The sequence below is a fragment of the Pristiophorus japonicus genome, chromosome 1 (assembly GCF_044704955.1).
Source record: "Pristiophorus japonicus isolate sPriJap1 chromosome 1, sPriJap1.hap1, whole genome shotgun sequence".
Classification (NCBI taxonomy): Eukaryota; Metazoa; Chordata; class Chondrichthyes; family Pristiophoridae; genus Pristiophorus; species Pristiophorus japonicus.
In genome coordinates this window covers 374,838,107-374,863,765 of record NC_091977.1, presented here as the reverse complement: position 1 = coordinate 374,863,765, position 25,659 = coordinate 374,838,107, and the positions used below count along the sequence as shown (strand labels likewise).

The window sequence follows — 25,659 nt, the reverse complement described above, 5'->3', positions numbered from 1 at the left end:
TTGCTGGTTAAAGAGGAGATTAACGCAATATTAAGGAAGGACATTAGCTTTGATGATGTGGAATCTGTATGGGTAGAGCTGCGGAACACCAAGGGGCAGAAAACGCTAGTGGGGGTTGTGTACAGACCACCAAATACTAGTAGTGAGGTTGGGGCTGGCATCAAACAATAAAGATACAGCAGTTATCATGGATGACTTTAATCTACATATAGATTGGGCTAACCAAACTGGTAGCAATACGGTGGAGGAGGATTTCCTGGAGTGTATAAGGGATAGTTTTCTGGACCAATATGTCAAGGAACCAATTAAAGAGCAGGCCATCCTCGACTGGATCTTGTGTAATGGGAGAGGATTAATTGGCAATCTTGTTGTGCGAGGCCCCTTGGGGAAGAGTGACCATAATATGGTAGAATTCTTCATTAAGATGGAGAGTGACACAGTTAATTCAGAGTCTTGGGTCCTGAACTTAAAGAAAGGTAACTTCGACGGTATGAGACGTGAATTGGCTAGAATTGACTGGCGAATGCTACTTAAAGGGTTGACGGTGGATAGGCAATGGCAGATATTTAAAGATCACATGGATGAACTTCAACAATTGTACATCCCTGTCTGGCGTAAAAATAAAACGGGGAAGGTGGCTCAACCGTGGCTAACAAGGGAAATTAGGGATAGTGTTAAATCCAAGGAAGAGGAATATAAATTGGCCTGAAAAGGCAGCAAACCTGAGGACTGGGAGAAATTTAGAATTCAGCAGAGGACGACAAAGAGTTTAATTAGGAGGGCGGGGGGCGGGAAATAGAGTATGAGAGTAAGCTTGTAGGGAAACATAACAACTGACTGCAAAAGCTTCTATGAAGATGAAAAGATTAGCGAAGACAAACGCAGGGCCCTTGCAGTCAGAATCAGGTGAATTTATAATGGGGAACAAAGAAATGGCAGACCAATTGAACAAATACTTTGGTTCTGTCTTCACTAAGGAAGACACAAATAACCTTCCAGAAATTCTAGGGGACCGAGGGTCGAGTGAGAAGGAGGAACTGAAGGAAATCCTTATTAGTCAGGAAATTGTGTTAGGGAAATTGATGGAATTGATGGCCGATAAATCCCCAGGGCCATATAGTCTGCATCTCAGAGTGCTTAAGGAAGTGGCCCTAGAATAAGTGGATGCATTGGTGGTCATTTTCCAACATTCTATCGACTGTGGATCAGTTCCTATGGATTGGAGGGTAGCTAACGTAACCCCACTTTTTTAAAAAAAAGGAGGGAGAGAAAACAGGGAATTACAGACCGGTTAGCCTGACATCGGTAGTGGGGATACTGCTGGAATCAATTATTAAAGACGTAATAGCAGCGCATTTGGAAAGCAGTGACAGGATCGGTCCAAGTCAGAATGGATTTATGAAAGAGAAATCATGATTGACAAATCTTCTAGAATTTGTTTGAGGATGTAACTAGTAGAGTGGACAAGGGAGAACCAGTGAATATGGTGTATTTGGACTTTCAAAAGGCTTTTGACAAGGTCCCACACAAGAGATTAGTATGCAAAATTAAAGCACATGGTATTGGGGGTAATGTATCGACATGGATAGAGAACTGGTTGGCAGGCAGGAAGCAAAGAGTAGGAATAAACGGGTCCTTTTCAGAATGGCAGGCAGTGACTAGTGGGATACCACAAGGTTCAGTGCTGGGCCCCCAGCTATTTACAATATACATTAATGATTTGGACGAAGGAATTGAATCTAGTATCTCCAAGTTTTCAGATGACACTAAGCTGGGTGGCAGTGTGAGCTGTGAGGAGAATGCCAAGAGGCTGCAGGATGACTTGGACAGGTTAGGTGAGTGAACAATGCATGGCAGATGCAGTATAATGTAGATAAATGTGAGGTTATCCACTTTGGTGGCAAAAACAGGGAGGCGGAATATTATCTGAATGGTGACAGATTAGTAAAAGGGGTGGTGCAATGAGACCTGGGTGTCATGGTACATCAGTCATTGAAAGTTGGCATGCAAGTACAGTAGGCGGTGAAGGCGGCAAATGGCATGTTGGCTTTCATAGCGAGACAATTTGAGTATAGGAGCAGGGAGGTCTTACTGCAGTTGTACAAGGCCTTGGGTGAGACCATACCTTGAGTATTGTGTGCAGTTTTGGTCTCCTAATCTGAGGAAGGACATTCTTGCTATTGACAATGTGCAGTGAAGGTTTACCAGACTGATTCCCGGGATGGCAGGACTGACATATGAAGAAAGACTGGATCAACTAGGCTTATATTCACTGGAATTTGGAAGAATGAGAGGGGATCTCATCGAAACATGTAAAATTCTGACCGGATTGAACAAGTTAGATGCAGGAAGAATGTTCCCAATATTGGGGAAGTCCAGAACCAGGGGTCACAGTCTAAGAATAAGGGCTAAGCCATTTAGGACCAAGATGAGGAGAAACCTCTTCACTCAAGAGAATTGTGAACCTGTGGAATTCTCTATCACAGAAAGTAGTTGAGGCCAGTTCGTTAGATATATTCAAAAGGGAGTTAGATGTGGCCCTTATGACTAAAGGGATCAAGGGGTATGGAGAGAAAGCAGGAAAGGGGTACTGAGATGAATGATCAGCCATGATCTTATTGAATGGTGGTGCAGGCTCGAAAGACCGAATGGCCTACTCCTGCACCTATTTTCTATGTGTCTATGTTTCTATGTAAACTCCCAAGGCTCGACCCCACTCCTGGCCAAGAACGGGGAAACACTCATCAAGGACACGGAGGCTGTCAGGGCCCGCTGGAAGGAGCACTTTGAAGATCTCCTCAATCAAAACTCTGCATTTGACGCGAGTGTTCTCAACTCCATCCCGCAGCATGCGACCCGCCACCACCTCAGTGAAACCCCAACGTTGCACGAGGTTGGCAAAGCCATAAAACAGCTCAAGAATAACAAGGCTACGGGTGCGGATGGAATCCCTGTTGAGGCTCTAAAGTACGGCGGAGAGGTACTGTTGGCGCGGATACATGACCTGATCTCTCTCATCTGGAGGGAGGAGATCTCAGAGATGCAGTGATCTTGACCATCTTTAAAAAAGGGCACAAGTCTGACTGCGGAAACTACAGGGGAATCTCCCTGCTATCAGACACTGGAAAAGTTGTCGCTAGAGTTCTCCTCAACCGTCTTCTCCCTGTAGCCGAGGAGCTCCTCCCAGAATCACAGTGCAGATTTTGTCCCCTACGGGGCACAACGGACATGATCTTTGCAGTGTGACAGCTGCAGGAAAAATGCAGGGAGCAGTGCCAGCTCCTATATATGTCCTTTTTCAATCTTACAAAGGCCTTTGACACTGTCAACCGTGAGTATCTATGGAGCGTCCTCCTCAGTTTCGGATGCTCCCAAAAGTTTGTCAGCACCTTTCACCTGCTCCAAGACGACATGCAGGCCGTGGATCCTTACCAACGGATCCATTACAGACCCAATCCACGTCCGGACCGGTGTCAAACAGGGCTGCATCATCGCTCCTACCCTCTTCTCAATCTTCCTCACTGCCATGCTCCACCTCACAGTCAACAAGCTCCCCGCTGGAGCGGAACTGAACTACAGAACCAGTGGGAAGCATTTTAACCTACGCTGTCTCCAGGCCACATCCAAGATCACCCCAACCTCTGTCGTTGAGCTACAGTACACGGACGATGCCTGCATCTGCGCACATTCTGAGGCTGAACTCCAGGACATAGACGATTTATTCACCGAGGCATATGAAAGCATGGGCCTGTCCTCGCCGCACAGCACTGCCCCCCAGTCATCAAGATTCACGGCGCGGCCCTCGACAACGTGGACCATTTCCCATACCTTGGGAGCCTCGTCAACTAAAGCAGACATTGATGCAGAGATTCAATGCCGCCTCCAGTGCGCCAGTACAGCCTTCGGCCGCCTGAGAAAAAGAGTGTTTGAAGACCAGGCCCTCAAATCTACCACCAAGCTCATGGTCTACAGGGCTGTAGTAATACCCGCCCTCCTGTATGGATCAGAAGCATGGACGATGTACAGAAGACACCTCAAGTCACTGGAGATATATCACCAAAGATGTCTCCGCAAGATCTTTCAAATCCCCTGGGAGGATAGGCACACCAACATCAGTGTCCTCATCCAGGCTAACATCCCCAGCACTGAAGCACGGACTACATTCGATCAGCTTCGCTGGGTAGGCCACATAGTTCGCATGCCAGACACAAGACTCCCTAAGCAAATGCTCTATACGGAGCTCCTCCACGGCAAATGAGCCAAAGGTGGGCAGCGGAAACATTACAAGGACACCCTCAAAGCCTCCCTGATAAAGTGCGACATCACCACTAACACCTGGGAGTCCCTGGCTGAAGACCGCCCTAGTTGGAGAAAGTGCATCCGAGAGGGCGTTGAGCTCTTCGAATCTCAACGCCGAGAGCGTGAAGAGGTCAAGCACAGGCAGCGGAAGGAGCATGCGGCAAACCAGTCCCATCCACCCCTTCCTTTGACGAATGTCTGTCCCACTTGTGACAGGGTCTGTAGCTCTCGTATTGGACCGTTCAGCCACCAAACAACTCACTTCAGGAGTGGAAGCAAGTGTTCCTCGAATCCGAGGGACTGCCTATGATGATGATGAGTTAGGGGGAATAGATAGGGTTCTCTGCAGTTAAGAGCATGCGTCCCGAAGGCTGTTTTGCATATCCAGTGCCAGGGTAAAGGACATCTCCTCCGGGCTGGAGAAGAACTTGGAGTTGGGAGGATCCAGTTCTCGTGGTACACGTAGGTACCAATGACATAGGTAGGGCTAAGAAAGAGATTCTGTTGAGAGAGTTTGAACAGCTAGGGACTAAATTGAAAAGCAGAACCAGAAATGTAATCATCTCTGCATTATTACCTGAGCCACAAGCAAATTGGCATAAGGTCAATAGAATCAGGGAGATGAATGCGTGGCTCAGAGGTTGGTGTGGGAGAAGTGGGTTTTGATTCGTGGGGCACTGGCACCAATACTCGAGAAAGAGAGAGCTGTTGTGTGAAGACGGACGACGCTTGAACTATGCTGGGACCAGAGTTCTAGTGAACCGACTAACTAGGGAGGTAGATAGGGCTTTGAACTAAATAAGGCGTGGGGGGGGGGGGGCAAGGGGGGGGGGGGGGGAAAGAGGACTGTCGCAGTAGACAGAGAAATCTAGAATGCTAAAGAGAAAAGAAAAGGAAGGAATGCAGGAAAGTGATTGCGGGAAGGATACCAGATTATGTTAGCAACCCTTGAGGACAAGTGTGCAGACTGCGGGGCGAATGAGCAAGTTATCATTTAAATGGAGAAAGATTGCAAAGTGTCGTAGTACAGCGGAACCTGGGGGTACTAGTGCATGAAATACAAAAGGATAGTGTTTTGTATCTGTAAAGCATGCAGTCCCATGTACCGCCACCAGGGAGCGCATCCCCTGAAGTCCCAAAGCATCCCAGCATCCCTTGGGAGCACTGTATATAAGCCGGCCCCTAAGGCCTGTTCCTCACTCTGGAGGGTCTTAATAAAGACTGAGGTCACTGTTACTTTAACCTCCCTGTGTGCAGTCTCATCTGTGTTAGGAATACAATAACTGGCGACGAGAATACGAATCCAACACAAAGATGCAGCAAACTGTGGGCATCCTGGAGAAGTTCTCTGAGGGTGAGGACTGGGAAGCCTATGTCAAATGGCTGGACCAGTACTTTGTAGCCAACGAGCTGGACGGAGAAGGAAGCGCTGCAAAAAGGAGAGCGGTCCTCCTCACGGTCTGCGGGGCACCGACCTACAGCCTCATGAAGAATCTTCTGGTTCCGGTGAAACCCACAGCTAAGTCGTATGAGGAGCTGTGTACACTGGTTCGGGAGCATCTTAACCCGAGGGAGAGCGTGCTGATGGCGAGGTATCGGTTCTACACGTTGCAGCGATCTGAAGGTCAGGAAGTGGCGAGCTACGTCACCGAGCTAAGGCGACTTGCAGGACAATGTGGGTTTGATGGCTACCTGGAGCAAATGCTCAGGGACTTTTTTGTACTGGTCATTGGCCACGAGACCATCCTACGAAAACTTTTGACTGTAGAGACACCGACCCTCAGTGAGGCCATTGCGATAGCACACGCGTTTATGTCCACCAGTGATAACACCAAACAAATCTCTCAGCACACAAGTGCTAGCAATGTTCCTAAATTAACTGGAACTGTGTTTGCGAGCAGAAATGTACAGGGCAAAAACCACGAGTCTGCAACTGCCAGCAGGCCTCAGGTGACCCAGATGACTCAGAGTCCGCAACAAAGGATGAATGCAAGGCAATTCACACCTTGTTGGCGTTGTGGAGGCTTCCATTCAGCCTATTCATGCCACTTCAAAGGGTATGTTTGCAAGAGCTGTGGAACAATGGGGCACCTCCAACGAGCTTGTAGATGAGCTGCAAGCTCTGCAAAACCTGCTAACCACCACGTGGTAGAGGAAGATCGGTCCATGGTGGATCAAAGCAATTTTGAGCCTCAGAGAGAGGAGGCAGATGTTGAAGTACACAGGGTGCACACATTTGACGAAATGTCCACCTACAAAGCTAAATGTAGAATTGAATGGCTTACCCGTAGCCATGGAACTGGACAGTGGCGCTAGCCAATCCATCGGGAGTAAAAAGATGTTTGAGAGACTGTAGTGCAACAAGGCACTCAGACCAGCCTTGAGCCCCATTCATACGAAACTGAGAACGTACACCAAAGAGCTTATCACTGTCAAGGTAGCGCCATAGTCAAGGTCACCTACGAGGGCACGGTGCACGAACTGCCACTCTGGATTGTCCCGGGCGATGGCCCCACACTGCTTGGAAGGAGCTGGCTGGGCAAAATCCGCTGGAACTGGGATGATATTCGAGCGCTATCACATGTCGATGAGGCCTCATGTACCCAGGTTCTTAACAAATTTCCTTCCCTTTTTGAGCCAGGCATTGGAAACTTTTCCGGGGCAAAGGTGCAGATCCACTTGGTCCCAGAGGCATGACCCATTCACCACAAGGCGCAAGCGGTACCTCACATGATGAGGGAGAATGTGGAAATCGAGCTGGACAGGCTGCAACGCGAGTGCATCATCTCCCCAGTGGAATTTAGCGAGTGGGCTAGCCCGATTGTTCCAGGACTCAAGAGTGATGGCACGGTCAGGATTTGCAGCGATTATAAAGTAACAATTAATAATTTCTCGTTACAGGACCAATACCCGCTACCTAAGGCAGACGACCTATTTGCGACGCTGGCAGGAGGCAAGACGTTCAACCAAGCTTGACCTGACTTTGGCCTACATGACGCAGAAGCTGGAGGAGTCATCAATACGCACAAGGGACTGTTCATCTTCAACAGATGCCTGTTTGGAATTCGGTCGGCTGCAGCGATCTTCCAGAGAAACATGGAGAGCCGACTCAAGTCGGTACCATGCACGGTGGTTTTTCAGGACGACATATTGGTCAAGGTCGGGACACCGTCGAGCACCTACAAAACCTGGAGGAGGTTGTCCAGCGACTGGATCGCGTAGGGCTGCGGCTGAAGAGGTCGTACAGAGCAACAGAAGTGAAATTTTTGAGGAGAAAGATCGCGGCGGATGGCATTCGGCCTACAGACGCCAAGACAGAGACCATCAGGAACGCGCCCAGGCCACAGAACGTCACGGAGCTACAGTCGTTCCCGGGACTCCTCAACTATTTTGCTAACTTCCTACCGGGGTTAAGCACCCCCTTAGAGCCCCAACATGCGTTATTGCGTAAAGTTGAGAACTAGTTATGGGGAAAAAAAAGCAAGTAATTGCTTTTGAGAAAGCCAGAAACATTTTATGCTGCAACAAGCTGCTTGTATTGTATAACCCGTGTAAGAGATTGTGCTAGCATTAGATGCTTCGTCGTACGGAGCCGGGTGTGTATTACAACAAGCTAACGTTGCGGGGAAGTTGCAACCTGTCGCCTATGCCTCCAGGAGCTTGTCTAAGGCCGAGAGGGCCTACAGCATGATTGAGAAAGAGGCATTAGCGTGTTTGTTCAGGGTAAAGAAAATGCATTAGTATCTGTTTGGCCTCAAATTTGAGCTGGAAACCGATCACAAGCCCCTCATATCCCTGTTCACAGAAAACAAGGGGATAAATACTAATGCCTCAGCCCGCATACAAAGGTGGGCACTCGTGCTATCAGCGTATAACTATACTATCCGCCACAGGCCAGGCACTGAGAATTGTGCGGATACTCTCAGTCGGCGACCATTGCCCACCACGGGGGTGGAAATGACGCAGCCTGCAAACCTGTTGATAGTGGCGCAGCCCGCAGACTTGTTGATGGTCATGGAAGCGTTTGAAAATGATAAATCACCTGTCACGGCCCGCCAGATTAGGACTTGGACCAGCCAAGATCCTTTGCTGTCCCGAGCAAAAAAACTGTGTACTGCATGGGAGCTGGGCCAGCATCCCCGTTGAAATGCAAGAGCTAATCAAGCCGTTCCAGCGGCGAAAGGACGAGCTGTCCATTCAGGCAGACTGCATGTTGTGGGGTAACCGCGTAGTGCTACCCAAAAAGGGCAGGGAGACGTTCATCTCGGATCTCCACAGCACACACCCAGGTATAGTAATGATGAAAGCGATAGGCAGATCCCACGTGTGGTGGCCCGGTATCGATTCTGACTTAGAGTCCTGTGTACGGCAATGCAGCGTGTGTGCTCAGTTGAGCAACGCGCCCAGAGAGGCACCACTAAGTTTGTGATCCTGGCCCTCCAGACCATGGCCAAGGATCCTTGTCGACTATGCGGGCCCGTTTCTCTGTAAAATGTTCCTGGTGGTGGTGGATGCCTTTTCAAAATGGATTGAATATGAAATAATGTCAGAAAGCACCGCCACCGCCACCATTGAAAGCCTGAGGGCCATGTTTGCCACCCACGGCCTGCCTGACATACTGGTCAGTGACAACGGGCCATGTTTCATCAGTGCCGAATTTAAAGAATTCATGACCCGCAAATGGGATCAAACAGGTCACCTCGGCCCCCGTTTAAACCAGCCTTTATGGGCAGGCAGGGCGTGCAGTACAAACAATCAAACAGAGCCTTAAACAAGTCACAGAAGGCTCACTCCAAACCCGCCTGTCCCGAGTACTGCTCAGCTACCGCACGAGACCCCACTCGCTCACAGGGGTGCCCCTGGCTGAGCTACTCATGAAAAGGATACTTAAAACCAGACTCTCGCTGGTTCACCCCAACTTGCATGATCAGGTAGCGTGCAGGCGGCAGCAACAAAATGTAAATGATGGTCGCGCCACTGTGTCACAGGAAATTGATCTGAATGACCCTGAGTATGTGCTAAACTATGGACATGGTCCCAAGTGGATCGCGGGCACGGTGATAGCTAAAGAAGGGAGTAGGGTGTTTGTCGTCAAACTAGACAATGGACAAATTTGCAGAAAGCACCTGGACCAAACAAGGCTACGGTTCACAGACTGCCCTGAACAACCCACAGCAGACACCACCTTTTTTGAGCCCACAACACACACCCAAAGGATCAACGACACCACGCCGGACCAGGAAATCGAACCCATCGCGCCCAACAGCCCAGCAAGGCCAGGCTCATCCAGCAGCCCTGCAGGGCCAACAACACGCCAGCCCAGCGAGGGCACAGCCAACACACCAGAACAGACATTTGTACCGAGGCGGTCCACCAGGGAAACAAAGGCTCCCAACCGCCTCACCATGTAAATAGTTTTCGCTTTGACTTTATGCGGGGGAGTGATGTGTATCTGTAAAGCATGCACTCACATGTTCCGCCACCAGGGGGCGCATCCCCTGAAGTCCCAAGGGATGCCAGAATCCCTTGGGAGCACTGTATATAAGTCGGCCCCTAAGGCCTGTTCCTCACTCTGGAGTGTCTTAATAAAGACTGAGGTCACTGTTACTTTAACCTCCCTGTGTGCAGTCTCATCTGTGTTAGGAACACAATAGATAGTATGCAGGTACAGCAAGTGGTCAGGAAGGCCATTGGTATCTTGGCCTTTATTGCAGAAGGGATGGAGCATAAAATCAGGGAAGACTTGCTACAGCTATAGAGAGTATTGGTGAGGCCACACCTGGAATACTGCGTGCAGATTTGGTTTCCATATTTACAAAATGAAATACTTGCTTTGGAGGCAGTTCAGAGAAGGTTCACTAGGTTGATTCTGGAGATGAGGGGTTTGACTTATGAGGAAAGATTGAGTAGGTTGGGCCTCTATCTCCTTGGAATTCAGAAGAATGAGAGGTGATCTTATTGAAACGTATAAGATTATGAGGGGGCTTGACAAAGTGAATGCAGAGAGGATGTTTCCACTGGTGGGGGAGCCTGGAACTAGAGGGCATGATCTTAGAATAAGGGGCCGCCCATTTAAAATATAGAGAGGAGGAGAAATTTCTTCTCTGAGGGTTGTAAATCTGTTGAACTCACTGTCTCAGAGAGTTGTGGAAGCTGGGACATTGAATAAATTTAAGATAGAGATAGACAGTTTCTTAAACGAAAAGGGGATAAGAGGTTATGGGGAGCGGGCGGGGAAGTGGAGCTGAATCCATGATCAGATCAGCCATGATATTATTGAATGGCGGAGCAGGCTCGAGGGGCCATATGGCCTACTCCTGTTCCTATTTTTTTAATGTTCTTATGTCAGGAAGGGACAGAGCATACAAACAAGAGTACACTAACAAAACGGGTCCAGGTAAGAAAAAATTGCGATGACAAATTGGGCTATAGTACAAAATAATGTTAAGATGTCTAATAATGTTAAAAAGACAAATTTAAAAGCATTGTATCTGAATGCACGAAGGATCTGTAATAAGGAGACGAATTAACAGCGCAAATGTAAACGGATACGATATAGTTGCAATTACAGAGACATGGTTGCAGGGTGACTAGGGTTGGGAACTGAATATCCAAGGATATTTGATATTTAGGAAGGACAGGCAAAAAGCAAGTGGGGGAGGTGTGGCGTTGTTAGTGAAGGATGAAATCAAGGCAATAGTAAGAAACGATATTGGTTCAGAAAATCAAGATGTAGAATCACTCTGAGTGGAGATAAGGAGCACCAAGGGGCAGAAAACATTGGTGGGAGTTGTCTATATGCCTCCAAACAGTAGTGGTAATGTAGGGGATGGCATCAAACAGGAAATCAGAGATGCATGTAGCAAGGGTACTACAGTTAACTAAGGTGATTTTAATCTACATGTAGAATGGCCAAACCAAATTAGTAATAATACTGTGGAAGATGAATTCCTGGAGTGTGTACGAGATGGTTTTTAGACCAGTACGTTGAGGAGCCTACTGGGGAACAGGCTATCCTAGACTGGGTATTGTAATGAGAAGGGGTTAATTAACAGTCTTGTTGTGCGGGGTAATTTAGGGAAGAGTGACCATAACATGATTGAATTCTTTATTAAGATGGAAAGTGAAGTAGTCCAATCCGAAACTAGGGTCCTAAATCTAAACAAAGGAAACTTCGAAGGTATGAGGAATAAATTGGCTACGATAGATTGGGAAGATTCATTAAACAGCATGACGGTGGATAGGCAATGGCCAATATTTAAGGGACGAATGCATGAATTGCAACAGTTATACATTTCTTTCTGGCATAAAAACACAAAAGGAAAAGAGGCCTAACTATGGCTAACAAAAGAAATTAAGGATAGTATTAGATCCAAAGAGGAGTTATACAAAGTTGCCAGAAAAAGTAGCAAGCTTGAAGATTGGGAGCAGTTTAGAATTCAGCAAAAAAGGACCAAGATATTGATTAAGAGGGGAAAAATAATGAGAGTAAATTTGCAAGGAACTTAAAAACCGACTGCAAAAGTTTCTACAATACGTAAAAAGAAAAAGATTAGTGAAGACAAATGTAGGTCCTTTACAGACAAACGAGAGAATTTGTAATGGGGAACAAGGAAATGGCAGAACAATTAAATAAATACTTCGGTTCTGTCTTCACGGAAGAGGACACAAATAACTTCCCAGAAATGCGAGGGAACCAAGAATCTAGTGAGCAAGAGGAATTAAAGGAAATGATTATTAGTAAGAAAATAGTGCTGGAGAAACTAATGGGACTCAAGGCCGATAAATCCCCAGGGCCTGATGATCTGCATGCCAGAATACTAAAAGAGGTAGCCATGGAAATAGTAGATGCATTGGTTGTCATCTTCCAAAATTCTGTAGATTATGGAACAGTTCCTGCAGATTGGAGGGTGGCAAATGTAACCCCACTATTTAAAAAAGGAGAGAGAAAATGGGGAACGACAGACCGGTTAGCCTGACATCAGTGGTAGGGAAAATGCTGGAGTCTATTATAAAGGATGTGATAACGGCACACTTAGATAATATCAATGGGATTAAACAAAGTCAACATGGGTTTATGAAAGGAAAATCATGTTTGACAAACCTACTGGAGTTTTTTTGAGGATGTAACTGATTAGAATATATAAGGGAGAACCAGTGGATGTAGTGGGTACCATAGGGATCAGTGCTTGGGCCCCAGCTATTCACAATATATATAAATGATGTGGATGAGGAAACCAAATGTAATATTTCCAAGTTTGCTGACGACACAAAACTAGGTGGGATTGTGAGTTGTGAGGAGGATGCAAAGATGCTGCAAGGCGATTTAGATAGGTTGAGTGAGTGGGCAAACACATGGCAGGTACAATATAACGTGGATAAATGTGAAGTTATCCACTTTGATAGGAAAAACATAAGGACAAAGTAGTATTTAAATGGTGATGGCTTGGGAAGTGTCGATGTACAGCGGGACCTGGATGTCCTTGTACACCAGTCATTGAAAGCAAACATGCAGGTGCAGCAAGCAGTTAGGAAGGCAAATGGTATTTTGGCCTTCATTGCAAGAGTATTTGATACAGGAGCAAGGATGTCTTACTACAGTTATACAGGGCCTTGATGAGACCGCACCTGGAGTATTGTGTGCAGTTTTGGTCTCCTTACCTAAGAAAGGATATACTTGCCATAGAGGCAGTGCAGCAAAGGTTCACCAAACTGATTTCTGGGATGGCAGGGCTGTCATATGAGGAGAGAGTGAGTCAACTAGGCCTGTATTCACTAGAGTTTAGAAGAATGAGAAGGGATCTCATTGAAACATATAAATTCTGACTGGGTTGGATAGACTAGATGCGGGGAGGATGTTTCCCCTGGCTGGGAAGTCTAGAACAAGGGGTCACAGTCTCAGGATACGGGGTAGGAAATTTAGGACCGAGATGAGGAGAAATTTCTTCACTCAGAGGGTGGTGAACCTGTGGAATTCTCTAACACAGAAGGCTGTGGAGGCCAAGTCACTGAATATATTTAAGAGGGAGATAGATAGATTTCTAGAAACAAAAGACATCAAGGGGTATGGGGAAAAAGCGGGAATATGGTGTTGAGATAGAGGATCAGCCATGATCACATTGAATGGTGGTGCAGACTCGAAGGGCCGAATGCTCTACTACTGCTCTTATTTTCTATGTTTGTATGTTACGAATCCGGAAACACCCGAGCCCAGGTTCGGGTATTTCCAGAATGTCGTCAGAAAGCGGGGGGTGGGGGGGCGTTGCTCGCTGAAGAGCTGTTCGGGTCGCCGGGCGATGAGGTCGTCGGGCAGGGCCCTGCCGCCGTGGAAGTGTTCGGGCGGGACCCCGCCAAAGAGGAGCTGGTCGGGCGGCCCCGTTGCAGAGGTGGTGTTCGGGTGGGCCGGCGAGGAGACCCCGAGGTCGGGCAGCAGCGAGGGGTGATGCTGCGAGGCCAGAGGTCAGGTAGCGGCGTCACCTCGAGGTCGGCAGGGTCCTGATTTGGGAAAATCTTACGGATTCCGGATGACCTTGCCACCAATTGGTCCGGAGTCTGGATTCCGGAACATTGCGGATTTTGGGTGCTGCAGCTCTAGTAGCAATAGGGGGGCTCACCCAGGCTGTCATTGATATGAGGAACTTTTTATACTCGCACTAAAATCAGGGGTTGACCCAGAGGCTGAGGATGATTACGAAGAGGAACCCGGGCCTTCCACAATGACACATTTTGGGGCTGTCCCTGTCGTAACCCAACAGCAAGAAACGCCGTGTCGGAAAAAATACAGATTAAACCTCGGGTTAAGGGGGGCAAAGAGGCAGAATTCTGCAACAACATGCACGCGCAAGGGTAGTAGCATCTACTGGGGCAGGAGTGGCGCACAGCACTAAGGAGGAGGATAGATGGCATGTTTGTTTATTGGTTTGTTTGGTTGATTGTTCTTTTGAAAGTTTGCCACGTAATTCATTAAAGTGTTTAACGGTATGAAAGTTTAAAGATAAATCATGTCAAGCTAAGTACAACTGTTTTATACAAATGTTTAATAAATATATTTATTTTGGACTTTCAACCTGACTCCCACACTTCATTTTGTAATGCAGCACTACTAAATATTGTTGGATAAAGGAACGAACTGAACATGTCAAATGGCCTCATTCTTTGTAACCTGTAAGTTTTAATGATACAGGGGCAGGTTCCAGTGCAACGGTGTTCATGGATCCGGACTGGGTCAGGGTCACTGATATATGCAACACAGGACCATGGTACATGTATCAGTGACGCTGACCCAGTCTAGATTCATGAACACCTTAGTACAGGACATGCCCTTGTTTCATTTCAACATATAGATCACAAGGAATGAGGCCATTTGACATGTTGAATCCACTGACATGTTGAGGTCGTTAAGAACATCTGATTGGAAATTAAGTCTTCGTTAGGCACCTCCTATTGGTAAGGAGCTTAAAATGCAGCAACCATCCTTTAAATTATGCCTTTAACATTTAAAAATGTCTCAAGGTACTTCACACAAGTGTACTCGGACCTTAACGGACATCCAGCCGAGAAAGAAGCTATTAGGAGGGGTGACGAAAATCAGGGTCAAAGCGATGGGTTTGCGAGGATCTTAAAGAAGGAGAGGGAGGTGGAGAGGTTCAGTGAGTAAATTCCTGAATGTTGGGCCTAGACGGCTGAAGGCCCGGCTGCCAATGGTGGGTCATGGGAGAAAGGAATGCAGAGTTCTGGTAATAATTTTAGGGCTGGAGGATGTTAGAGTGTTAGGGCGGCTGAGGTCATGAAGGAATTTAAAAATAGAGCTGAGAATTATAAATTGGAGGCGTCTTTGGACCAGGAGCCAATGTCAGGCAGTGAGTACAGAGGTGATGGATCAGCGGGACTATATGCAGCTGAGTATTGGATGAGCTAAAGTTTAAGGAAGGTGGAGGATGCAAGCCCGTCTCAAAGAACATGGCAATAGTTGGGTCTGGATGTGAACAAGGTACACATTAGGGTTTCAGCTGATGGGCTAAGGCAAGAGTGGAGGTAGGCTTCAAAACAAGGTACAAAACATACTTATGAGGTTGATCAGACCCTATTCCATTGTATAAAGACATTTTACGCTAATTTAATATCCCTTCAAATATATTATTGTTTATTATTGTCCACCTAAGCATTCAAAAACTGTATTAAAACATTAAAAATTTTAGGGGGATTATTTAATAAATAAAATTTAATGTCCAGTCTTCATTAAATATCACTGATGGTTTACTATGTGCCTGGAGTGTCTTGCACTGTCTTGTGTGGAGGACCTTCGGTCTGGGATAGCAGCGGGCCGTGTGCATGGAGGACCTTCGGCTGGGAATAGCAGCGTATCCAGTTGGCCGCTTGGAGGATTGGGAGAAAGCTGCCCTTGATGTTTTTGTGTTGGACTCCTATTCATTTGGTGATTTTGCCTGCTGTGTGGATTTCGAAGACTTCCCTGGACTTCAGGAACATCTTTGAAAATTTTGGGCCTGTTATATATGCAGACTATAGATATACTCTCTGTGCAGTCACTGTATAGTTGCATAAGATGGAGACTTGTTACCTGATGTACTATCAATAAGGTTTACACTGTGTATATACTATGCTGGCACCACTAGAGGGTGCAACTGGTGGAGACCACGGTTTCGTGCCTCTGTGGCAGTGGCTGTCCACCAGAGGGCACTGAGGTGGGAGACCTGAGGTTCACCTGAATAGGTGTGCAGGGCCCAGTATAAAAGGCTGCCCACCATGCTTGTACCTCACTCTGGAGTTACGAATAAAGGACCAAGGTCACTACAGTTTGAGTACAACACATTGCCTCGTGGAGTCATTCATAAGTACATTACAGCCATAACAACTGGCGACGAGAATATGGACTTTCACGCGATTATGGCTACCTTTGGCACACTAAGACTTCGCAAAGGGTGACGATTGGGATGCCTTTACGGAAAGGCTCGAGCAATATTTCGTGGCAAACGACATGGCAGGGGAGACGGACACATTGGCGGAGAAACGCAAGGCTGACCATTTGTCGGCCCGACGTCTACCGGCTCATCAGGGACTTGCTGGAACCCACGAAGACCAAGGATAAGACATACGATGAGCTGACTGAACTAATTTGCGACCAACTGTAACCAAAACAGAGCATCCTCACGGCCAGGCACAGATTCTACACTCACCACAGACCTGAGGGCCAGGAGATTGCAAAATATGCTGCCGATCTCAGGAGACTTGCGGCACCGTGTGATTTCGGCACGCACCTCAACGAAGCATTGCGAGACATCTTCGTTATGGAAATTGGCCACGTTGGCCTCCTTCACAAGCTATTATCTGCCGACACCACAGTCAACCTGCAGAAGGTCATCTGCATCAGACAGGCGTCATGATCTCAACCTGCAGCACTAAGCAAATTATTCATCCTATGGACTCAAACCCGGAAAGTATTGGACACAAAATGGTGCCTTTCACAGGCAAGACTGTAGAACGTGGCTCTGCCCAGGGCAGAGAGCACAAACCTCAGGGTTCCAGAACTCAGAGTCCGCCGAGGGGAGCTAATCGAGTAGCACCATGCTGGTGTTGCAGAGGAAACCATAGGGCTCACCAGTGTTGGTTTGCTGAGAACGTATGCAAAGCCTGTAACATGAAGGGCCACCTCCAGCATATGTGTAAAAGAAATACGACTCACTGTCGGCAGAGGAGTCAGTAGATGACTTTGAATTAAGCGGGGAGTATGATGATTTGGCCAGAGAGGCAGCTCAGCCCCAAGAAGAAGTGTATGGAGTGTATACCTGCACCACCGATTGTCCTCCAGTGAAGATGGAAGTCGAGATAAACGCAGTTCCAGTCTTCATGGAAGTGGACACGGGAGCGAGCCAGTCAGTGATGAGCCAGGGTGCCTTCGACAGGCTATGGAACGAAAAACGACCCAAGCTGGTTCCAGTACAGGAAAAGTTGCGCATCTACACCAAGGAGCTGATCCGGAGTGCGGATGTAAGTGTAATCCATAATGGCGTGGTGCACAAGATACCTCTGTGGATTGTTGCAGGTGATGGTCCAACGCTACTCGGAAGAAGGTGGATGGGGAACATCCAGTGGAAATGGGAAGATCTCTTCACTCCAGCAATCGATGTCCCCAGTGCTCAGAGGCAGAGCAAAACCTCACCTTCGCTTGGGCCAGGCATCAGAGAACAGACCAGCGCAGCACCTGAGGCACAGACTGTCCATCACGACTGCGTGGCAACGACCTAAAAGTACCTTCCCGGCTCCAGTGGCAGGACTCCAGGGGAGGAAGATCGAATTCACAGGCACTCTTCCAGCTTTTGTGGCAGAATCGCGGGAGAGAAAGATCAAGGCAGTCGACCGAGGACAGAGGCAAGATGGCATCCCTGCTGCAGCGAAGTGCAGCGTGGCTGAAAAAAAAGATGGCCGCAGGCATATCACGAGGTGCAACGCTGAGGGACCAACAAATCAGTTTGTTACATTAGCAATCAATGTAACGAACCAATTAAGATTGTAAACAAAATGTTGTTGCGAGATGTCGGTACCATTCCCAACATAAACAAAATGTTGTTGCGAGATGTCGGGAATAGAGTGTCCCCAAAGGTAGCAAGCGAGTGAATTCACGAGGGTAAAGGCGCTGATCCTGATGCCCTGCCCCAGGTGTCCCCACAAGTTATAGGCCAGCGACCTCAGGAGGGTGAAGGCACCGATCCTAATACCCTGCCCCAGGTCTATCCCATGCTGCCGACACCCGATGGCGCTATTCGCCACGTACCTGGAAACGAATATGGCGCCAATACACACAGTCGGCCGCTGTTGTCCACCACCTGGGTGGAGACGTCACAGCCCCAGACCCAGGTCGCTACCTCGGCCATGTCCGGCAGCGAAAGGTCAGAATCAACGAGTTCCCCAAACGAGACCTGGAACAGCCAGGTTCCCAACACCGTTGAGAGCAGGCAGAAGATACTGCAGTCCTCAAAGGAGGCTACACACATCTGTGGCTCTGTCCACGACTAGGCAATGCCAAAGGCCCGGAGTCCTGGCTAGGTGAGTGAACCAAGCCCACCCCGCAAGCAGGGGATGCAGTGCCGCTATCAGACGACTAGGACCCCGTCCGGTTGCTCTGGAATCTGTGACCTCGCATATCTGTACTGCTACCTCAGTACTTACCATGAATGCAATCTACCCAATCCTGGCGAACGACTGCAAAACATAACGAATGTAAGTCACTGAACCAAGGTGTCACGATACAAACTGTAACCAAAACTGTACACAATATTCAAGATGTGGCCTCACCAAGGCCCTGTACAACTGCTATAAGACCTTCCTGCTCCTATACTCAAATCCTCTCGCTATGAAGGCCAACATGCCATTTGCCACCTTCACCGTCTGCTGTACATGCATGCCAACTTTCAATGACTGATGTACCATGACACCCAGTTCTCATTGCACCTCCCCTTTTACTAATCTGTCACCATTCAGATAATATTCTGCCTTCTTGTTTTTGCCACCAAAGTGGATAACCTCACATTTATCTACATTATACTGCATCTGCAATGCATTTGCCCACTCACCTAACCTGTCCTCCTCACAGCTCACACTTCCACCCAGCTTAGTGTCACCTGCAAACTTGGAGATATTACATTCAATTCCTTCGTCTAAATCATTAATGTATATTGTAAATAGCTGGGGCCCCTGCACAGAACCTTGCGGTACCCCATTAGTCACTGCCTGCCATTCTGAAAAGGACCCATTTATTCCTACTCTTTGCTTCCTGTCTGCCAACCAGTTCTCGATCCACGGCAATACATTACCCCCAATACCATGTGCTTTAATTTTGCACACTAATCTCTTGTGTGGGTCCTTGTCAAAAGCCTTTAGAAAATCCCAATACACCAAATCCACCGGTTCTCCCTTGTCCACTCTACTAGTTACATCCTCAAAGAATTCTAGAAGATTTGTCAAGCGTGATTTCCCTTTCATAAATCCACGCTGACTTGGACCGATCCTGTCACTGCTTTCCAAATGTGCTGCTATTACATCTTTAATAATTGATTCCAACATATTCCCCACTACCGAGGTCAGGCTAATCAGTCTATACTTCCCTGTTTTCTCTCTCCCTCCTTTTTTAAAAAGTGGGGTTACATTAGCTACCCTCCAATCCATAGGAACTGATCCAGAGTCTATAGAATGTTGGAAAATGACTACCAATGTATCCACTATTTCTAGGGCCACTTCCTTAAGTACTCTGGGATGCAGACTATCAAGCCCTGGGGATGTATCGGCCTTCAGTCCCATCAATTTCCCTAACACAATTTCCTGACTAATAAGGATTTCCTTCAGTTCCTCCTTCTCGTTAGACCCTCGGTCCCCTAGTATTTCCGGAAGGTTATTTATGTCATCCTTAGTAAAGACAGAACCAAAGTATTTGTTCAATTGGTCTGCCATTTCTTTGTTTCCCATTATAAATTCTTCACCCGATTCTGACTGCAAGGGACCTACATTTGTCTTCATTATTCTTTTTTCTTCACATAGCTATAGAAGCTTTTGCAGTCAGTTTTTATGTTCCCTGCTAGCTTACTCTCATACACTCTTTTCCCCCTCCTAATTAAACCCTTTGTTGTCCTCTGCTGAATTCTAAATTTCTCCCAGTCCTCAGGTTTGCTGCCTTTTCTGGCCAATTTATATGCCTCTTCCTTGGATTTAACACCATCCCTAATTTCCCTTGTTAGCCACGGTTGAGCCACCTTCCCAGTTTTATTTTTACGCCAGACAGGGATGTACAATTGTTGAAGTTTATCCATGTGATCTTTAAATGTTTGTCATTGCCGATCCACCGTCAACCCTTTAAGTATCATTCGCCAGTCTATCCGAGCCAATTCACGTCTCATACCATCGAAGTTACCTTTCTTTAAGTTCAGGACCCAAGACTCTGAATTAACTGTGTCACTCTCCATCTTAATGAAGAATTCTACCATATTATGGTCACTCTTCCCCAAGGGACCTCGCACAACAAGATTGCCAATTAATCCTCTCTCATTACACAAGACCCAGTCTAGGATGGTCTGCTCTCTAGTTGATTCCTCGACGTATTGGACTAGAAAACCATCCCTTATGCACTCCAGGAAATCCTCTTCCACCGTATTGCTACCAGTTTTGTTAGTCCAATCTATATGTAGATTAAAGTCACCCATGATAACTGCTGTACCTTTATTGCTCGCATTCCTAATTTCTTGTTTGATGCCATCCCCAACCTCACTAATACTGTTTGGTGGTCTGTGCACAACCCCCACCAGCGTTTTCTGCCCTTTGGTGTTCCGCAGCTCTACCCATATAGATTCCACATCATCCAAGCTAATGTCCTTTCTTACTATTGCATTAATCTCCTCTTTAACCAGCAATGCTACCCCACCTCCTTTTCCTTTCCGTCTATCCTTCCTGAATATTGAATACCCCTGGATGTAGAGTTCCCAGCCTTGATCACCCTGGAGCCATGTCTCCGTAATCCCAATTACATCATATCCGTTAACAGCTATCTGCGCAGTTAATTCATCCACCTTATTACAAATGCTCCTCGCATTGAGACACAGAGCCTTCAGGCTTGTTTTTTAAAAAAAAACACACTTTGTGCTTTTAGAATTATGTTGTAATATGGCCCTTTTTGATTTTGTCTTTAATTTCTCTGCCCTCCACTTTTCCTTATCCCCTTTCTACCTTTTGCTTCTGCCCCCATTTTACTTCCCTCTGTCTCCCTGCATAGATTCCCATCTCCCTGCCGAATTTGGTTAAACCCTCCCCAACAGCACTAGCAAATACTCCTCCTCGGACATTGTCCCAAGTGGACCGGAACCATCGATGGAAAAGGTGGTGAAGATTTAGATTTTATTTGAATGCTTACAGTTCTATCATCGAAGGAGTAGCATTAATGGTAACTTTTCTTTTATCTGTTTTATTTTTAAAGTTCCATAAAGTTTATGTAAAATAGCCAGGGAGTCCCTTCGGCTGGGGATAGGAGCGGGCCAGCGTGGATTTCTTTAACTGCAGGTAAACCTTTTTCCTACGGTGTTTTTAATGTCTGTGCAGCGATTTTAAAAATATCGTTAATGAGGAAAGTTGGCCTTCTGGCCCGAAATGGCGCGTATGCTACTTTTCAACGTACACCAGCGCCAGAATGTATGGCACCAAACATTCTGGCGCTGGTAGTTTAAAGATTGTGGAATCTTTAAACTAAGCTTCAGCACCTGAAAAAAAAAATCGCTGGGCACTGAAAAAACGGCGCCTACCTAGTGCTGGGTAAAATTGGGGCTATAGATAAGCAACACATTTTGTCAAACCAGCCTTGTTAAGTAATAGGAACTCTATACAGTGGAAAAACTGTAATTTGCACTTTAAGGGTCAAATGTTTATACTGTTAAGTATATAGCATTTTATTAAACCATGGAAGGAAAAAAAGTATCAGAACATTGACAATTGGATAACCAATTAATCCATTCAATCCGATCGAACAAACAAACATGCAAAATAGATAAGGTCCGATCACACAAAGATTCGTGATTTTCTAATGCTGTGCACTATGATAGAGAAACATACCAATAATTAGAGCAATTTCTTTGTTCACTGTAAGGCTACAAGCTGGAAACGTCCTAGTCTGACAACTTTGCTGCATAAAGAAAATATCCCAGTCGGCATTGCGTGGTGGACAGGCTGTATGAAAATCTACTTGCTACCCACCATCTCAGAGCATTCACTCTATCTCATGAAATGGATCCACACAGAGCACCACGGCTAACCCTATAAATAGGATACAAAATACACTAAAAAATACTCAGCACTGGACAAACATCAGGCAAACTACTTGTAGTTGATCTTTCTGCCCTTGCAAACAACACCTCCATCTCCAATCGCCCTCTCTTCTCCAAAGTTCTTGAATGTCTTGTCACTTCCCAAAACCGTGCCCTTCTTTCCTGAAACTCCGTATAAATCTGTCCAATCAGGTTTCCACCCCTCACAGCACCTTAATGACCTTAACCAAAATCGCAAATGACACCCTCAGTGACTGTAACTGTGAGCATTAATCCTCAACCTTCCTGCAGCCTTTGATATGATCGACCACACCATCCTGATCTAACACCTCTCCGCCACTGTTTGGCTTGGTGGAACTGCCCTTGCTTGGTGCCACTCTTACCTAGGCAACTTTTCAACCCTTCCACTGCCTCTGTGCTGCCAGACTATTTGTCCAACATCTGGTCTTAGATAAGCCTGATTTCCTTCAGCTAAACATTAAGAAAACTGAAACCATCGTCTTCCTCTCCAGCAATAAACTCCATACCCTCACCGCTGATCTCATTCCCCTCCCTGGTCACTGTCTCAGGTTGAACCAGACTCTGCTCCCTCAGCATCCTAATCAACCCCAAGCTGGGTTTCTGGCCACATATCCTTTTCATCACAAAAACCACCTACTTTCACCTCTAAAATCGGCCACCTCAGCCCATCTGCAGCCGAAATCCTCATCCAAAACTTCATCATCTCCAGACTTGACTATTCCAATGCTCTCCTGGCCAGCTTCTAATCCTTCACCCTCTGAAAACTTCACCTCATCCAAAGCTCTGCTGCCCATGTCCTATCCTGCATCAAGTCCACTCACCCATGTCTTCACTGACCTACATTGGCTTTTGGTCCCCCAATGTCTCAAATTTAAATTTCTCATCCTCATGTTTAAATCACTTCATGGCCATGCCCCCTCCATGTCTCTGTAACCTTCTCCAGCCTTAGAAGCCACTCTCCCAGAACTCTCAGTTCCACTGACTGACATCTTGTGCATCTCCTCCACTTTTCGGCCCACCATTGGCGGCTGTGTTTTCAGCCACTTCCAGCTTGCCACCTCTACCTCCTCCTTTAAAGATCCTCCTTAAAACCCACCCCTTTAACCAAGCTTTTGGTCACTCCTCCTAATGTCTCCTTAGTTCGAGTCCACTTTTTAAATTATACCTCTGCAAAGCATCCTGTCGCATGTTCTACATTATCGGTGCTTGATAAATACAAATTGTTGTTGTAATTACCCCAACACTAAATTCCCCTTCAATACTCTCACCACAATACAAAAGGTTACTTGCAGGAAATATAAAGAATAAGCACAATCTTTCATATGTTTTGGTCTTTCCTAAGGTTTTCTGGTGTAACACCCATTTATTCAATTGATATTGGACTACGGGGTTGAGGAAGGGCCCAACAATCGACCAATTGGGTGTTATAGAGATCCATTGATAGCTGTATGGGTTTAGCTAATTTTATCTTTTTGTTCAAAACAGATATCTTATCAAAATGATTTTTTTTCCAGCCTTCTCAGCTAACCCCTCACAGTTCTGGTTAAAACATGAGAATAATGCTTCTTAAAACAAATTAAAGAAATAGGAGTTTGAGGCAGACAGTCAATATTTCTAGGTCACTGTCCTTTCCGGACATAGCAGGGAGAAATTAGTGTTGGAGCGCCTCATGGGTCATGAACTGGGCTACAGTCCGCTTGAGGGGCGAAAATTAAAGGGGAGGTTCGGCTCCAACATTTTTTTTTTAAATGGCCGATCTACCGGTCGTGGCCTTGCACTCTTGAAATCGCGGGGTCCGTACCTCGATGTTGCAGCCCGGCACTCTGCTTCTGTGCCAGGCTGCTGCCATGGCACCCCGCTCCCTAGTGGTGTGGTGATGGCCCCTTTCCCCCTTTGCAACGTCCGCAGCATGCCCTCCCCTTTACTAGAAGGCGAGGGCCCTGTGCTCCCGCAAGCGCTATGCGCCTTTCCGTGTAGCGTTGGAAAATTCCCGCGGTTAGCGTCCCAGCCCCACCCTGAAAAGAAGTGGAGCGCGCGCGATGGTAACCCCAATTTAGCTGCCGGGGTGGGATTTCTGCGCCTGGCGCAGGAAGCTCCGCCTCGCAGCAGTTACCTCCCCAAATTTCGCCCCCATAATCTCTGAGCTTTTCTGGGTCTCCTACCTCATTCTGCTTCTCTGATTTTAAAGCTGCTAAACAACATAGCAAGAACGCTCACGAGATAAGTTCCCACCATAGTGTGCAATGGCAATCAGAGGGAGGAGCACCAGAGTAGCATTGAGAAAGGAGTCCAAGACCAGCACGAGGGCGAAGAGTGAAGAAAGCTCCAGCGCATCGCTGATAGTGGGGTGGGGAGAGTGGGAATCCAGAGTGTATCACTGGTGCAAGTGGGGAAGAGAGAGAGAGAGAGAGAGAGAGAGAGAGAGAGAGAGAGAGAGAGAGAGAGAGAGAGAGAGAGAGAGAGAGAGAGGAAAGTGCAAAAGTAGCAGCCTTGGGGACAGGAAGTGCGAGCGTGGGACTCGAGGGGAGGACTACAGGAGAAAGCCCAAGAACGACACCGGGGTGTGGGTGGACAGGGGAAGGAAAGTACCAGGGCAATGCAGGGGGGGGGGGGGGGGAATGGGTGGGCCCAAAAGTGGCAATTGTGGGGAAGGGGAGCAAGAGAAGAAAACCAGAAAGGAGCATAGAAAGGGGATAGAGAGAGAGAGGAAAGCCCAAGAGCAACAGTGGGTGGAGAAACAAAAACCCCAAAGTGTGGGGAGGGGAAGAGAAAAGAGTTCGACGGCTACATTTAAAGGGGAAAAGAATGGACAAGAGCAGTGTTCAGGAGGGAGGCAGCAGAAGAGCGAGGATGGGAACCTGTGCGATGAGGAGTGTGCCAGCTTGAAACTGGCCAGGGGATAGGAGTGTGACAGCATGAAGTGAGGGGGAAGTGAAAGAAGAGCACTATTAGAGGGGCAGACAGTGTCTGTGAACGGGGAGTAGTCTTAGAGGGGTTAAAAAGTATATTTGAAGTAGGGGTGGTATTGGAGGGAACAGTGTTAAATATTAACCGCAAATGTTAAAATTTTATTGCAATGTAAAAGTTTTGCGTGAACATGCCCCAGACTGCATGGGGGTGGGCAGTATTTGGAAAGTTGAGTATAATACTAAATTTAAAGCTATGTTCAATAACAACAGGTTCAAATTCCCTATTACATTATTTCAATGTTTTAAATAAGAAAATATGGCCTGTTTTCTTGCCTAGATTTTTAGTTCCGTAGTCTCCGTGTGGGAAGTACCTAGAACCATGCTAAATATGTTAAACATATGGACCTGAAGGAAAAACCAAATGTTCCCAAGTCTGAAAGTTGAGTGTTACTGAGAAATGGCCAAAAACAAAGAAATACATAAAAATGGTTGCTATGGACTTTCTTTTCCATAGCAACAGTGACATATCAGTGCTACTGCTAAATTTTAAGCATGGATAGTATAAAAATTGGTAAAAAGTAGCATCATTGAGGACATCCGAGGTCTGGACACAT

General features: G+C 46.9%; 1 protein-coding gene across 2 annotated transcripts in view; it reads right to left on the bottom strand.

The window, feature by feature from the left end:
• znf704 (zinc finger protein 704) overlaps positions 1–25,659 on the bottom strand; it is a 394,480-nt gene that overhangs the window by 324,810 nt on the left and 44,011 nt on the right. The gene's annotated exons all lie outside the window — the stretch shown is intronic.